At 40.1% G+C, this 5,723-nt stretch overlaps 1 long non-coding RNA gene across 1 annotated transcript in view; it reads left to right on the forward strand.

Annotated features, from left to right (window-relative positions):
* The window catches only part of LOC117282358, a 169,048-nt gene that overhangs the window by 30,599 nt on the left and 132,726 nt on the right, over nt 1-5,723 (forward strand). The gene's annotated exons all lie outside the window — the stretch shown is intronic.

Consider the following 5,723-nt stretch of genomic DNA (forward strand, 5'->3'; position numbering starts at 1 on the left):
TTTGAACTCTTATGACTCATAACTATAAATAACTATAACATGCTCACTAGTATGCATAATTTAAAACTTACTATAGAACACACTGTCTTCTCAGTTTGATATGTTTCTTAGTAGCGGTTTCTAACAATGGAGTTTGCTCTGCTTTCGTGCTCACCGCCAACCACCTACTACGACTGGTGACTCACGACTAATTCATTCAATTGTTTGGGTCGGGTAGGGTAAATTTGTGTTAGCCTTCGCCAGCACAGTCGAAGTTGGTTTCAGGTCCCGTCGGTGCTCATGACCATATTTTGTTCTTTCCAAGACATGTTTTAAATGGTGCCACTTCCTCGACAAAGGGAGAGGTCAAACTACTACTGTTCACTAAGTATATGCTGGGGGTGACTTAAGCAAGGAATAGGCACTCACTCATTAACTTGTCCCTTCCTACACGCGCATGCGCACACAAACACAGACACCACCTCACTAACGCCTTTCAGACGTCATGTCAAAATATTGTCAAGAGTTAGTGACTAAACACGGGGTTTGGATTAATGACTGGATTTTTGAACGCTTATAACTCTCGACAACATTGTAAAAATGTCAATGCCAAGCAGCAGGCTTCTCAGTTTGTTATAGTCTTCACTAGGCGTTGCTTCTTTACGACTCCCAACAACAACGAATACCCCCGCTTCAATGGTCACAACCCTGTCGGCCAGAGCCTCCCATCCTCGAGCAACTGCAACCATATCACATTCTCGACTGACCAATCAAGTCAAAGTCAGAGCCAGAGTCACTTCATGACTGGCAGTTTACCGCCAATCAGTTCGTCTTCGCGCCAAGCCCCTTGAGGTTCACGACCAGATAATTTTTTAACTGAACCAATGCGTATATACTCTCTGACGAGAGGATGGTTTTGTTTCCTCTCTTGATGTTTCTCCTTATGTAACATCGGCAAGGACCGCATACAGATCACCGCTACCTACAATTTCAATTTTGTTGCGTGGTTATTCGTTACCGCCGAATTGTGTTTGCGTGCCGTTGCCTAATGATGAATGTCTTTTCTGGATCCCTATTCCGACTTTCATCCCTCATNAAGTCAGAGTCACTTCATGACTGGCAGTTTACCGCCAATCAGTTCGTTTTGGCGCCAAGCCCCTTGAGGACCACGACCAAATGATTTTTTAACTGAACCAATGCGTATATACTCTCTGACGAGAGGATGGTTTTGTTTCCTCTCTTGATGTTTCTCCTTATGTAACATCGGCAAGGACCGCATACAGATCACCGCTACCTACAATTTCAATTTTGTTGCGTGGTTATTCGTTACCGCGGAATTGTGTTTGCCCTGCCGTTGCCTATTGATGAATGTCTTTTCTGGATCCCTATTCCGACTTTCATCCCTCATGTCACTATAGATATAAGATTTCAAATTTTAAAAACATTGCAAAGAAGAAAGTAACAGTGAGTGAATATTTAATGAAAACCAGAAAAGGGGATTTGTGCCGAAAGCCGGGAACCCTGATTTATACTTTTTTTTTCCTAGCGTGAGCGCAAACAATATCGAATATACGTATGCATATACACTGTATACTACGCTATACAAATCTATATGCTGTGTCACTCATCTGTTATCCTACCATATGATGGGATGTAGCATGAGATGCTGGGAGGATGAAAGGATTTGGTAGGGAGCAGTCGTGGCCTATTCGAGGTTCTTTCGCTTTTCCTTCAATTATTGGGTAGAACCACGAAAGATGTCAGTCACGGCATCCTGTGACTCGGCCGAGATTCGAACCGAGCCACTACAAAATAGAGTCCAGTGCGTCGCTTCTACACCAAACCTCTCGCTAGCTTCGTGCTTTGGTCGGCTTCAAATAATGACGTTAGTGGTTACTGCTGTTGCACATCCTAACAGCACATTCTGTTTGTAAAGAGCTGGAAACATATAAATGCTCTCATCAGTTTATAATTGCACTGTGTTCTGTATCAGCAATGTGAGAACAGAGCCTTCCTGCTCCTACTGATACTGTTGGAGGGTCATCACCGACCGTTAGAAATAGAATTTTGCCTTATATAAAACATGTGTTATGAGTGTTTTTACTACAAAGTAATCGTGTAAGTGGCACGAATTCCAGTTCAGCGGGGTGTGCAAGGAAACGGAGGCTCTTTCTTCCGGCTGCGGGGTCTAATCAGCCATCACAAATTTGCCCACCACTGGATAGAAGGCCCAGGCACGCGAAGAAACGACCTGCTGTGGGCGATGGATTTAACTGTAGCTACGAATACGTACCTCTCTCTTGCTAGTGTCTTGTATGATCTGTTTTCTTTTAAACATCTCATGAATAGTATGCATGTATGCAGCTGAAATATTGTATATCCTATACTATCTCGGAAAAATTCAGAAGAGGAAGAGAATATCCATATTGTTGAAGTCTCGGCTGTCGTGTGCAACAAAACGTCTGAGAAATTTTAGGAATATGAATGGAACATCGTCACTGTTAAAGCCTTGTATACTCGTGACATCTAGAAAGATTTCAGAGCTCGAATAGAATGTACTTGTATATACTTGTATTACTGATTTCTTTATGCCATATACACCGTAATGTCATTTAAATATTCAGAATAGCAATCATATGTCTAAATTGCTGAAGTCTTCAGAATACGAATAGAATATCTCTCTATTGCTGAAGCATTTTATGCAATACTCGTCATCAAGCTTCATTTACATAAATCGGCAACGTTCATCTGTCCTGAAAAATGTGTTACATTATATATTACTGGCACGTATTCGAGTCCAAGCCACCATATTTTCCAGTTGCTTCCTCGACAAGGAAGCTTTGGGATCATGACATAAATGGAATCGGTGTTAGAACACGGGGGAACCCCAAAGAATATTCTACAGGTGCTGCATTCTGGAGAGGAATGGTGACAAGACGAGAATATGAATGGGACGGGAAGGAACTGCAGAGAGGAAATAGGAAGATAAGATAATAAATCGATGAATATACAGAAGAACAGAGGGAGGAAGGAAGAATAAAATGATAATACGACGGACGGGTGATGGAAAAACATACCGGTAAAAAAAGGGAAGAGACAAAAGCACGAAAAATATCAAAGAAGGTGAAGGAATACATTTTTATTCCAATTCAAATTCAACGGGTAACGCAAGTGACCACTAAGAAAAATACAAGAAGTTCTGGGAAGAACTAATCGACTGCTTTCCTTCGATATGACACAAAACGTATAGAGGAGGACGCGTCCAAAATACCTTCTCTTTTTGCCCGTGTATCCGTGTTTGCAACGTGTTTACCGAGCCTTTGCCTAACAATCACAGGGGAAATGCACAAACACACAGACCATCATAGGTTTAGCCTTTTTTATACTGTGTTATGATACCTGACAGGTGGAATAGTGGAGCCAGAATGGAAGGTCGTTCCTAGGCAACGGATCGATGAGCAAGTTCCCGCGAAATTGAACACGTGACGCAACATCGGAGGAATCATTGGAAGCGGTGTTTTCTGTGTGGTGTGTGCGGAAGCTATACTCGTATAGTTAGAGCCGTCAATAGCCTAGTTGTGAGACAGTAGCCGATCGGTAAGGACATGTGTATGAAAGCAGAATATTATCTGTTTTTAGGACCCGTTACCACTCAAAGACTCTTAAAGGCATAGAAGGCTTTATATGTGCTGCTGTATAGTGATTTGTAGAGTTTCCAGCTTCATGCAACTGTTATAGTAGCTTCGACTTATGAGTTAGATAAATTCAATTACCAATCCAGACACCGTGTCTAGTCACCAACTAGTGATAATACGTTTTATTCATTGTTTCTCTATAACATTTTTTCCCGGCGCTTCAGATTTTCTGAGAAGTAGTGGGTCTGAAACGGGGTCCAGTCAGCCTCGTGGGGATAATTGCGGAGCTATTTCAAGGAAATAGCGGCTCCGGTCTAGAAAACCGAGAATAATGTCCGTGGGGATTCGTTGCGCTGACTACGCGACACCCTCTATCCACAAAATTTGGCACTCACTTCGCCGACAAGCGGCGATCGCTCGGTCGGTATAGTTCGCTTGCCGACTACAGGCCACGGAGTTTTATTCCCTCTCTGTAAGTTTAACAACACCGAATTTTAGATGATTGTGGTTGTATCGAGTACACCATACGAACATATGTCTGCTTATCATGTGCTTTCTAGTATCCCAGCAGCATTAACTTGATATTTTCATTTATGAATTAATGTACAATATTATATTAAGTTTCCTTTCATTTAACCCATATTTAGTAGTTCTTGGAATATTGAACCTTTCCATAATTAAATAGCCCCAGGTCTAGAATTCTACATATTACGCCGAATTCTTCAGCGTTTCACAAATATCTCCGATAGACCTCATAGGTAACATTCCTTTCTAATATCCCATTGTACTCGTGAGCACAACATACCTGCCCACAGGGTTCTCTGTTTCATTAAACTGATCGCTGACTAGATCAAAGTTTACGTTTCCTCTATCGCGAAGAACCTATAATACAGGAGAAATTGGATTTTACTTTTTATAATGCACAATGCTAACATGAACCGTGTAGTAGGAACGTTTTTGTCTAACTGGAATATTTCTCCGACAAAACCTGATAATCCAAGGGATGTGTGTTCAGGTATTGCTGCGAAAATAAATACGGAAGGCACTCGGTCATGGATTAATAGACAAGAAGAAAAGTTCTACCCTGGCGCCAAACTAATCTCCCTCACTGTAACGAAGCCTTAATAAAGTTATACATTATTTATAACTATATAAATAATAAAAATATTTAATTGAATTATTATTATTATTTCTTCTAGAAAGCCTTTTAACCTTAATGTCCGTCTTCAATTTGGTCACCAAATATATGGTATATAAGAAAGCAGTAACTGAAGTAGTGAAACTCTAATTGTATTAAATAGCTGAAAATGCGTTTGCAGCGAGACCTGAATAAGCTGAGACATTCTGGAAACAGCGATGCTTATATTCATAGTGCAGCATTTACGTGTATCAGATACCTCATTCCACATAACAGATTTGCTTCTCTAACTTAAAAAAATAATTCTGAAAATTATATGAAATCATGAAGTTCGCTTGGTAATTTTATCTCTTTCTAAAAACAGAGTAATTTTCGAATACATATTAATGAATGTTCCATTTGAGAACGAATTACAGTATTCTAATACAAAACGCTGGTGACCTCTGATCCTCGGTTCATTCTTTTATATGAGTTCTGTCTCCGATTGCGGTACGTCACGATGAGAAGTAATACCGAAGTTTCATTATAACATCGTTCAAGTTCTGCTCGCAGCTGTCAAGCCAGCATTGTCTCCAGTTTTCCGTGAAGGAACGGCGATTTCTTTGTCCCATCCGGACCGTTACTTCTTTGTTTCCTCCATTGTTCATTTCATCCACTGCAGCTTCAGCTTTCAGTAAATTACAGCAAGATTGTTTTTTCTCTTTTTGAATTAGGCCTTTGTCTTTAATGAGAGTGTAACTCGAGTTCCAATATTTTGGACTCATCATTAAAATGACTTATCGCTAATAAGACAAACTACAAAATCGGAGTTGTTTTAAGGCAGTGAAATCTTAACCGTTGTAGTCATATTTCATAAGAAAATATTTTGCATAATTTTACAGTTCACAAAATATATTTACAGATTTCAAAACGAAAAAGCTGCAAGTATATTCGTATTTAGGTCCGTTTCATTCCAAAAAGCTTTTTTTTTT

The sequence above is a fragment of the Cryptotermes secundus genome, unplaced genomic scaffold, assembly GCF_002891405.2.
Source record: "Cryptotermes secundus unplaced genomic scaffold, Csec_1.0 scaffold1494, whole genome shotgun sequence".
NCBI classification, from domain to species: Eukaryota; Metazoa; Arthropoda; class Insecta; order Blattodea; family Kalotermitidae; genus Cryptotermes; species Cryptotermes secundus.